At 38.7% G+C, this 12,080-nt stretch overlaps 1 protein-coding gene across 7 annotated transcripts in view; it reads left to right on the top strand.

The window, feature by feature from the left end:
• CHRM3 (cholinergic receptor muscarinic 3) overlaps positions 1-12,080 on the top strand; it is a 505,856-nt gene that overhangs the window by 328,096 nt on the left and 165,680 nt on the right. The window contains exon 1 of one of the 7 annotated variants that reach the window (XM_055308977.1): positions 4,029-4,142. The exons of the other annotated variants lie outside the window; for them this stretch is intronic. The gene's annotated coding sequence lies outside the window, so the exon portion shown is untranslated. Of the gene's footprint in view, positions 1-4,028; positions 4,143-12,080 lie in introns of those variants that run through there. 7 annotated transcript variants of the gene reach the window in all.

Genomic DNA, 12,080 nt, shown 5'->3' on the forward strand with positions numbered 1-12,080 from the left:
CCATGTGCATCTGTCCATATTCCTGACTCAATTTGGTTGAGTGAGTCTTTCAGATCATCTCATCTTTGTTTGTCCCATATTTTTTTATAAGTTCGTAAGAGTAGTTCAATTAAGGATTAGGTAGATAAGTTGCTTTTCAAAATAATTAAAATAGCATGAACTAACCAGTCTATATAAAATGAGGCAAAAATGTTATATTCCCTTGTACTTGAAGGTGGCACACTTAATAGAATAACAGATCTTTCCTATTTGTATATTCCCAAGTCAGAATGGACATTTTGGCACAAAGTCTCAGTTTTTCATTCTGATTTTGACTCCAGGGTCTACTAAACTACATCAAGGAGACAGTCTCCGCTGTACATACACACCCATAGGTGCATGCACACTCACATATATCCTTGAAGCCATCAGAAAGACTGTGTTTATAGATGAAGCCAAATGGATTCATTCATTCAGAATATTCTGAGTGCTCACTGTGTCTTAGGTGTTGTCTAGACCAACAGCTCTCCAAGTGTGGTCTGTTCAGCTGTGTGTGTCTTCGAGACTTTTTTAAGGAGTAGGCCAGGTCAGAGAACATTAGGTTATAATACTAAGAGGATGTGCACTCTGTGGACATTTGCACTGATGATGGTAAATCAGTAGTAAGTGAAACTACGGTCCCTTAGCAGGAATCCCAGGCAGGAACACAGAACTATACTACTTGCTGCCATTCCTTACTGCCCCTTGCCCACACATTTTTCAGGTAAGAACATTTGCAATGAAGCAGTTTTTTTCTTTTTCTTAATCAACTAATGTTGTTAAATCTCCATCCTTGAGTACACAAAAATTTTAAAGATTCGATGTTTTTAATACATGTGAAACATGCATGCATTTCTGTTTCATCATGCTTCAGAAGCATGATGTTCGTCTTGCAAAAGGAACACATGTAGTTGTTTGAAATGCAACTGAACTAATCATGTCTTCATGGAACACCATTTGTACTTAAAAGAACGACTAACAGGTAAACTTGGGTTATTCAGACTTTTATAGGTAGTCTCTCAGTGATGAATGAAATTAACTGTTACTTCAGGGAAAATGGTTGACAGCATTTGTTGCCAACGGTAAAATTTAAACTTTCAAGTAAAAATGAAAATTGTGACAAAATTAAATCCACCACCGTGAGTTTGACAGCTTTGTAGAATTTAAAGAGCTTTCTGACAAGAGGCTGTGATGTTAATTAATGTGACTTTTTTTGTATTACATAATGAAAAGTGTTGCCATTTGGAAGATCTACATAATTCAGTGAACTGATGTTTTCTTTAAAAATGTGAAAATCCTGGGTAAAGATTCATTCAAAATACAAGGGATTCCAATATAACATAGTTTGAAACTTTGTAGGTATGGTTTTGATTCCACATGCATCTCATATTTAAGAAACCACTACTGTTGAGTTTGGGTGTACTTTCTCTTTTTTAAGATTTATTTATTTATTTTAAGATGTATTTATTTATTGAGAGAGCACGAGAGGAAGGGGCAAAGGGAGAGGGGAAGCAGACCCCCCTCGGAGGAGGGAGCCTGATGCAGATCATGATCTCCCAGTTGACCTGAGCCAAAACCAAGAGTCTGACACTCAATCGACTGAATCACTCAGGCACCCTGGGTGTGTTTTCAAAGTAAACAAGAAACATGTTTCTTAAAAAAAAAAGACATGTTTCTTCACGTATATCAACTGAAGCAACACATCTCATAACACATTGAATTCAAAAACAAGTATCTCCTATAAGGCCGGACATTAATGCAATTTGAAAAAATGGAGAAGAGTACTACTCTCACCAGTACCTTTTTTGCTTTAGAAAATATAGCCATTTTTCCACAAAAATACATTATTTATGTTGACATGTAATTGACTTATTTTAGATTATTCTTTAAATTTTCAGTTTTACCTTTTAACATGGTAAATATTGCTATCTATGCCCCTATAAACCAAAGGTCTTTGGTATACTCGATAATCTTAATGGTGTAAAAAGGACTAAAATTTTGAGATGCAGTGTTTTAGATGTGGGGAGTTCAGACTCAAAGCCATGCTCTTCGCCTTCACAACTTCATAGAAGTAGAACAAGCAACGCAGCTGCTACATTTTGTGTGACACTGAAGTAGAAGTTCTGTAAGAGGCTATAGGACAAGACACAGGACTTGTAACTCAGAGAAGTGGGACAGAGAAGGCTTCTTAAAGAAAGTAACACTGTATCTGAGTCTTTATGTGTATCTGAATCTTGATATCCATCTGAATCTTGACATTTGAGTACATAGTAGGCCAATAAGGAGCATGTGGGAATCCCTGTAGAGAGAACATGCTGTTCAAAGAAACTGATTATATAAGAGTCCATCCTGTGTTCTGGAAACTACAAATTTAGGTTACATGAGTGAGTCGCGGTGCTGAAGCTGGAGCAGTGGAACTTGAACATGGTTCTGACCATGGAGGAAACAACTAAAAGATTCCTATTGTAGAAGGCCAACTCTAGCAGTACCCTGGAGACTCATGTGGGCACTGAGAAAGACTGGCAATCACAGGTAGGAGTGGGGAGAATAAAGAGGTAGATTTGAGCAGTGATAGTGGTGTTACATTTCTAGGATTTGGTAGCCAACTGAATGCAGAGGATGATGAAGAAGGTGAAAAAAACATAGCTGTTAAGTTTTTTGGCATAGGTGGTTGGATAACAATGGTACCATTCTTTGCATGAAAGGAGGGAAAAATTGGGAAAGGATTGTGTTGATTAGTATACTTGAACATTATGAGCTGTGTATGACTGGATCATCAAGTGGAGAGAGCCAGTAAGCACTTGAATGTACACGTCTGTTAGGAGGAACACAGAAGCTGAAAGCAGAGACGGGGATGCTGTCAGTACGGAGACATCCTTTGGATCCACAGTTCTGGCTGAGACATGGGGCATAGGGTGAGGATAGATGAGGGTTGAGGCTATCAGTCGAAGAACTACACAGGGCAAAAGGAATTATGCTGCAGGTGATGTTGGCTATTGCAGTAACTATTGTCTTATTTAGAAGAATTTCAGTATCAACCTTCTGTTTTCCCTAAGGCTGAAATTAAGAAGGACCCCAGCTGTTGATCTGTTTACAAATGAAGAATTCAGTGGTTGATTCTCCTCCACGGTTGGTTTCATATGCTATCATTATATGTTGATATTTGTATGCATTCTTTCATGTGAGTAAGAATAAAAGAGTGGGGAGAAAAAGAGATGGAAGGGCATGGAGTGTAGTGAATGTGAATGTATATGGAAACTGTGAACATTTTGTAGTACAAATCTGCTCTTTTTAAGTATTTGGCAGCATTTAGATCATTTAAAACATTTTAATTTTGGTTTAGAGTCAAATGTATCTTTTGCCAACCATTTATGATCTACAAATAGCCATTAAAATTGTTCCCTCAAAAACATTTAAAAATCTTTACTGCTGTCCTCAGTAGTTTGACAGAAATGTTAGTCCAAAACTGAAAAATTAACCAGTAACCAGCCATATGTGCATAATGTAAAACATTATGGATTTAGAATATGACGAGTAAGTATAAACAGGCTCAACACAATTATTTAGCAACCTTTCAATTTGAGTTCTAACAGAGAAAAATCTCTGAGTTCAGAAAATGCTCAGTGACATAATCACAGGACACAGCCAGCTTGAGCAGAGGACTTTCTTCCATAGAAGAAAGTTGCATTTGGTTGGCCCCCTACCCACATGCAGATAAAATTAAGAGATTGACATGAAGTTGTTTAAAACATATTGCATTTAGATAATCATAGTTAATATTTCATTTGATTAATTGGGCTAACTTTATCCAGAAAGAGGAACAAATGTCATTTTAACCTTGCTTCCATTCTTAGAAGTGATATTTTCCCTCCAGATGTCTCCATTGCCTAAATGCCATTTTATTCAAAAAAAGATTTTATGTCATCTTATCCTTTCATCATCTGTTTTATGGTCATTTAATTGAGTTGTCCACATGTTTCCATTCTCTCTAGCTCTCTACCTGTTTGAGTTACCACTCCATGGTCCTAATCCTAAACTGTATCATCAATTATCTCCATCAGCCTTGAGCCAAAGTGGAGACTGGGTCCAGCTCCAGCATCTGGACAGCTCCCCAAGTATGCAAGGTAGGAAGAGACTCCAAGGTCAAGAGGGATGCAGAGTAGAAGGGAATGAAGACCCCTCCCCAAACCCAGGGTTTCTTCAGCTATCTCATAGATTTATGAGCAAAAGGAAGAAATTGAGACAAAAAGTTCTATTAACAATAGGCAGGTGGGATCCCTGGGTGGCGCAGCGGTTTAGCGCCTGCCTTTGGCCCAGGGCGCGATCCTGGAGACCCCGGATCGAGTCCCACATCGGGCTCCCGGTGCATGGAGCCTGCTTCTCCCTCTGCCTGTGTCTCTGCCTCTCTCTCTCTCTCACTGTGTGCCTATCATAAATAAATAAAAATAAAAATAAAAATAAATTTAAAAAAAATAGGCAGGTGACTATTTGCATGTATATACTTGACATTCAATATGCATCCAAGAAATATTTATTATTATTTAGTAAAGTTCAAGATAGAGAGCCATAGCCATAAATTTCTGTTTTGCTATCACCTCTGAGGATGCACATAAAGGTACTGTAGTTTCATCACAAAGCACATTTGTTTTCATTGAGGGGGGAAAACTTTGAAGTAAAATTAAAGGTAAGACTAAATGGAAAATTGGATTGAGTCAAGAAGTAAATTCAAATATTAGCATAGGTATGGCTTTGCTACACTTTCCTTAGGTAGGGAAAGGTGAAAGGGAGTAAACTCTCATCCTATTTCTGATCTGTCAGACACTGCCAGGGCCTTTTACCAACTTTATTTCATTAAATACACTTTAACAAAAAAAAAATAAAAAAAAATAAAAAATAAATAAATAAATAAATAAATAAATAAATAAATCCACTTTAACATAAAGCATTTGCTCTCTTAGGCTTCTTTGTGTAGATGTTAAACTGAATTGAACTCGGTTCTAGATGTTGTGGTTCCAAATTTTATTTTTATTTAAGCAGTTTCTCAAATGAGAGAAATTACTGTATCCCACAGACTGTCCACACTTTTGCATGACATAACAGGTGCCATGCCAGTCAATTGCCTGTTATTTTCATCCATGACATGACTATTACCTCCATCTCTGGCTCTATGAAGCCAAACTTTTACTCTTGGAAGACAACTAACCTAATAACCATGGATATCCAAGCATTCAGATTTTGGTCTTTAAAAATCACTTGCCATTTAAAGGAAAGAGTTCCTCTTGGAGAAATAGCCAGCTCCAGGTCTGGGAAAGGAAATAGTCAGAATGAGCCTAGAGTGTCCTGTTGCACCAATAGCAAGGAAGACAGAGTCTGCTGAGGTTCTAGCAAAATGACCTGGAGCCAATTTAGTGGACTTCTACTAATGAGAGATGGGACAGTTCGAAAGTCAGAAAGTACATCCACAAATAACTTAAGTACATTAAATGTGTTATAGTTCTACGGATTTGTAATAATAATACAAGTAAAATAATAGTTTTGGGAGAATGCTAGGAACTGAATTTAGCATTCTGAAAACTGGTAAGTGAAAGGAAGGATTCAGGGATTTTTCCTGCCTTTTCTTTGCCAACTGGATCTTGGGCTATCCTGAGTCACTGATGAGTGAAATGTTCCTTTTAGAAGAATTCCAGTTAATAAGTGGAATCTAACAAGTGGATAAACTGAATATCACTATCAGTTTATTTAACCAGTAAATAAAATAATGAATCTGGGCACAGATCATCAATCACTGGTAAAATCACCATTTTATATATGATAAATAAATCAGGATTTTCAACAAAGGACAGCAAGGGGGAGGGTTATAGATTAAAAGAGAATAAGGCCAAACAAATGCAATGTGTAGGCCTTATTTTGATTCAGATTTGAGCAAACCAACCATTAAATAACACTTAGGATATAATGGAAGAAATGCTATTAGTGGGCATTAAGGAATCTGTGTTAATTTTTTAGGTGTGATATTGATAAGCGGTTCTACACCTGGGATTTGCTTTAGTACAATCCAAGATGGGGAGAAGTAGGTGGGAAGTTAGATGAAATAATATTGCCAGTTGCTGAAACTGGGTAATGAAGTTCGATACAATAGGTCTACATTTGTGTACGTTGGAAATTTTCCATTATTTAAAATAAAAAAAAACATATTTTTTATTCCAGAGGCTGTACTCATTTGAAAGAAGGGACATTTACATCTGCTCCAAAAGGGTGGTGATGTCAGCAAAGGGAAAGAATTATCATACTTTTAATTTATCCATTTTTGTAGGCAAAAAAGCAACTAAATATATATGCTCAAACACAGAAACATAAAACTCTAATATAAAATCAGTGTCACATGAGTTTATCATCCCTAATGCTACCCTGGCTGAGTTCATGTGACTGATCTCAAATTCTAGTGGCCCTGCATGTGTCTTCTTTCAAAGCAAAAGTCCAGTTGTTTCTATCTTTGTCTTACAGACACCACTGATTTGCTTAATGCAGAAATTGGGTATTCAAAACACACTGTCCTTGTCTGTTTTCTGCAATGCCAAATAATCCTGTTCACCACCGTCTATCCACTGCAGCTACACATGTTCTGTGTAGCTGACAAGTTTAAAATGAGAGACCATTTCTTCCCTGCTTTCATTATTTTTTAAAAAAATGATAACCCCAGTTTTAAAAATCATGAAATAGTTCTGAATATTTTTGTCAAAACAAGCCACTGTCAAACTTTTCTTTCCCAGACACAGATTCATAACTTCTGAATAAAATAAAAACAGTGAATAGAAACAACAAATAATAAATGAAGCAGTAATTTGGCTGGAGGAGTAAATTGCTGTCACATTTCTTTTTCTGACCGCCTGTATTGCACTGATCACTACCTCTTGACTGAATTCGGTTTAGTTACTTCTTTTTCTTTTGTCCTTGAAATTTGCTATGCAAAGAAGACTACCTCCCCTAAGATGAATGCTGACAAATTAACATTATTATATAATTTACACAAATAAACTACATCAGAAAAGCAGCTAGGCTGAAATAATTTAGCAGCTGAGCCCACAAAGGAGGATTTCCTTGGAGATGCATGGATGTGCCATAACATGTGTTGCTAACCATTCTCAGCAATCAGGACTCTTTCTGTAACACTATGGACAAATAAATTAATGATGTGTTGACCCCCCCCCATCTTCACTACCCCCCTAATGAGATTGGAGCCTAGAAGGCAAGGGAACTAAACCAACACTATACTGTTACATTCTTGACTATATGGTAACAGTTGGTAGAGCCTGAACCCTTCCTGTGTGCCATCTTCACAGAAGTTATGTGGGGAGGGTGTTATTTATTACTGTAGACATATATGTCTTATGAGCTATAGTAAATGAGCTCCCCCAAAGCCAATGGACTAGACTGTGACAGAGCCAGGATTTGAAATCTGCAATTTGAGCTGAACCCCTGTACTTTTTATCTCTACTCAATACAGCCTCTTTAAGGATGAATAGCTTCTTTAAGGATGAATCAGCTAAAAGAGAAAATGTAATTAAAAACATAACCAGTCACAAGGGTCATGGGTGGCTCAGTTAAGCATCTACCTTCAGCTCAGGTCATGATCTCAGGGTCCTGGGATGGATCCCTGCATCAGGCTCTGTGCTCAGCAGGGAGTCTGCTTCTCTCTCTCCCTCTCTGTCTCTCTTTCAAATAATTAAGTCTATTAAAAATATATAACCAATCACCAAATAATACAAGAAGGTGCAGGAGAAGAAGAATTTAAAACCTATTGACATATCATTTAAGTCCATCTTGACTTTAATACTGCCCCAAACACAGATGATAGCAACCTCAACTGCATTACACATCAGGGCAATTGGTAGGTCTCCATTACACATCAGGGCAGTCCCACAGCGAGGACTGAGGGATTAAAGGATTTATTTTAGGATATATCATCAGATGTTAAACTTAATGGCTGCCAGATTAATACAGGAGGCCGACGATTATGCTTTATGTCAAAGATTTGAAACTCTATCTCGTTTTTTTGTTCTTGAAAATTTTCCAAGTGTAATCACTTGCTCATAGTTGTCCCATAACAGATGATGCCAATAAAATTCACATTGTCAGCATTAAATTGGCAATCTTCCATTTGTATTATTTCCTTAAATGTGATAAGGTATAATAACGTAACTTTTAAAGAAATTGCCTATAAAAATGGCTCCAACTTGGAATCAACTTGGAACAATCCATTGTGTAATCACAGAAGTCAATTCTCTGCTCTTAGTTTTTTTTTTATTTTTCTTAAGATTTTATTTATTTATTCATGAGAGACACAGATTGAGAGAGAGAGAGAGAGGCAGAGACTCAGGCAGAGGGAGAAGCAGGCTCCATGCAGGGAGCCCGATGTGGGACTCAGTCCCGGGACTCCAAGATCACACTCTGGGCCGAAGGCAGGCGCTAAACCGCTGAGCCACCCAGGGATCCCTTAATTGGGTTTTGTATGAAAGTTCAGTCTTATGCAAAAATGTGTGGATACATTTATGTAACACATTTGTATTTGCATGGAATACAAATTTGTATTTGTATTTGCCTATATTTACTGCTACTGCAGAAGTATTTTTAATTTAATGTTTGTTAATTTCAGGAATTTTTTCCCCAAAACACTAATTTCTGGACAACCAAGTATATAATTGATCTAATACCTGTATTTTCCACGAATATATCACTTCCAGTATATCACTCTAGAGTACTATATACACATTGAGAATGATGTGCCCGAGTCGACTTAGAATCATTAGTCATCCAGGGCATATTTACTTTAGTATATTATTTACTAGAATCTTTAGCTGCATTTTGACCAAATAACTTTTATAATTTAATTATTGCCCTTTATCACTGTGGGTAATGAGTATAGCTGCTTCGTAATGATCTACTCGAACAAAATGAATTTTCCACAGAAAAGATGAGCAAATAATGGAACGTGAATCTAATCATTCATCCAGGATCAGTCGTGGAAACTGTAATGATGTTACTGTTGGGATGATTGCTACAAATCACTTCAAGGAAAAAACAAACCAAAAAACTAACCATAGGTACAGGTGCTCATATTTGTCAAAGCCATTTACCAGTGTCCCAAACACATAGTTCAAAGCTAGAGCTCTGCCAAGTAGCTTTAACCTTGTCTGCTCTTTTCTCAATATTTTTCTCCTCACCCTTAAGATACAGCTACCTTCTTCTTGCATTTTTTATCATTCTTTTTTGCAGCTTGAATCTGGCCCTGTGAGGTGACCCAGGGCAGAGCAGTGTTTTCACAGTAGAGCATCACGGTGCAGTGCTACTCTCTCTGCTCTTTGGAGTTGTTTGAAGTAATAGTTAATGCAGACAACTCTCCCTAAAATATCCCAATGACGAGAGAATCTGAACAGATTACAAGGATGCCTGTTGAGGTATCTGAGATCACACCTCCACAACTCAAGGTCAAGTAAACTGATCTTTCAGAACACACGTGAGCATTGTGTTTATTTCTCATGGTCAGTTCAAGAAAAAATACTCATGGATAGAACTTCTTAGTTTTTCTATTTTTTAATTGCTATAAAAAGCAATGAATAGGACTGAATAATGATCATTCTCTCATGAATAATGATAATAAAAAAGAATGAAGAGAAGTACTTTGAATACCTACTAGGGATTGAGGTTCATGAGTTTCATTTCCATGAAGGATTTGCAGAGAAGCATTAGTGTAACCCAACTTTTCTTTAAACATATCTCTTTTGGAAAAGAGCCTTTGGTCCCTTCTCCCCGCCCCATCCTCATCCCTGGTCACTCTGTGCCCTTCATTTCCTCACTCTGATGCCATCTGTAGTTGTAGGATCCACCTGTGTTTATACAGAATTAGAGAAAAGCTGTATCCCCAGCGCACAAGCATCCACACCCCGTAGGGAGAGCCCTGGCTTATGGTCAGCACTGGAGCTTAGTGGTAGGGACAGTGAGTAATCCCAGCCAACCAGATGGGGATTACCATCCTGGGGCCAGGCTCAGAGGGGTTTGAGAGCCAGGGGCTATGTGTAAATGGGAGATTGGGATGCCCTAATCTAATCCCAGGATGGTCAAAAACCCATTTCTTCCCCCAGGAGCAAGTGTGACTCTGGTCTTTGGCAGGTGAATGGCATTGGTTTGGTATAAGAGACCTGTGAACTAGATGTTTGGACAGGAGGAATAAGATGAGAGAGAGAGAGAGAAAGAGAACTCGGTCAAGGCAGATCCATGACTTACTTTCTTTTGCTAGTTCTTGTGCTCTGGGAACAAGAAACTGAAAATTGACCACTTTGGCACTCTTTCTGCTCTCTCTATAGATACGTAGTGTATTCAGTGCACTTAGTAGAGCACTGTGTAAACAGGGAGTTGTGTATCTCTTAGGAAAAGATTGAAAAATCCACCTGTAGCCCTGCAAAGGGTTGGTTTCATTTAACATGTGTTTTTGATGTAAAAGTCTCCATCAGACTGTAAAGCATCCTATTTGTCCTGTCTTTCCTGAGGTTGCTCCTGGGGAGTCTTCACTCTCTCCAGGCCCTCCTCCCCATCCCTACCTGCCTCCATAGATTTCAGTCATTTTGTTAATGTTCACTACAGGAAGCACCTAAGAATAGACTTACTGTTACTCTGAGCAGATTCTATCTTGAGACATGATGGGGCGGAGAACAGCCAAGACGATTGTAGCAAATAGGTGTCTAGTTGGGCTTTTCAATATTATGTATTTGACAGAGTCCAGCAGCACCAGCATGGATAGGCATTGGAAAAATGCATTGCCTGGTTCTGTTTGAAAGCTCCCTGTCATTTCAGAAGCACTTGAAAATGAGTGTGCACTGGGCTTTGCTACAGCACTTGCAAGGACTATTAATAGGAGTTCAAAACTTATATGTGCATTGGGGGGGGGGCGGTGGGTGGAGAAGAATCCAAAAGCTTTTTTCTTCCAAAACATTACCAGTCAAGCCAACTGTAGCAGTCTTTCAGCATACCATCATGTAGCTGTTAAAACTTTGGTCAGGAGAGCTAAATCAAATTCACTTTTAGGCAAGATACTTCCTTTGTGCACAAGATATTATAGAATTTATAGTGTATGGGGTTGGTGAATGCAGAGGTCCCCTTATTTACTCTGGGAAACACCAAACTCAGCTATAATGTCAGGGCATTGTTCAATTCTGAAGAGTTCAGCATCATATTATGTACCCATATCCCCGTAGTCGAGTGCTGGAGGGTAAATATATTTGCTGGGGAAGGAGGGAAATATTGTTTTAAATATGCTGGAATGGGGATCCCTGGGTGGCTCAGCGGTTTGGCGCCTGCCTTTGGCCCAGAGCGCGATCCTGGAGTTCCGGGATCAAGTCCCGCATCAGGCTCCCGGCATGGAGCCTGCTTCTCCCTCCTCCTGTGTCTCTGCCTCTCTCTCTCTCTCTCTCTCTCTCTCTCTCTCTCTCTCATAAATAAATTAATTAATTTTTAAAAATATGCTGGAATGAGGTGCCCGGGTGGCTCAGTCAGCTAAGTGTCAGGCTCTTGATCTCAGCTCAGGTCTTGATTTCAGTGTCATGAGTTCAAGCCCTACCTTGGGCTCACACATTAAAAAAAAAAAAAAAAAAAAGGAAAAATGGGGAAAAGAGCAAAAATGATGTCAAAATCTTAGTGTCTCTTTTTTTTAGCAGTCCAATATTTTTGAAAGAGATTGATCTCTCTTATCCTCTGTAGCTGGAGGGTGCTTGGCATCTGAAGGCCAGTTGACTTTGCTCTTCATCCTGCACCAGAGCAAAGAACGTGAGCTGCTTGACAGGAGAGAGCTCTCCTTGACATGTGTGCTTGTGCGGGACTTGACTTCTCTGTGGGTATTAACGGAGTGACTTGTACTGGTTTCCAAGTCAGAAGAGCAGCCAGGAAGGGGTAGAGCTCATGACAGAGTTGTAGTGAAGAGTTAATCTGCTCTGAGGCATTCGGGTGTCTCTGGCAAGATCACTTTCTGTCATCCAGCCTTCTTCCTGTCAGGGAATAGGATCTTCTTTTGT

Source organism: Nyctereutes procyonoides, unplaced genomic scaffold (genome assembly GCF_905146905.1).
Source record: "Nyctereutes procyonoides isolate TBG_1078 unplaced genomic scaffold, NYPRO_anot_genome, whole genome shotgun sequence".
Lineage (NCBI taxonomy): Eukaryota > Metazoa > Chordata > Mammalia > Carnivora > Canidae > Nyctereutes > Nyctereutes procyonoides.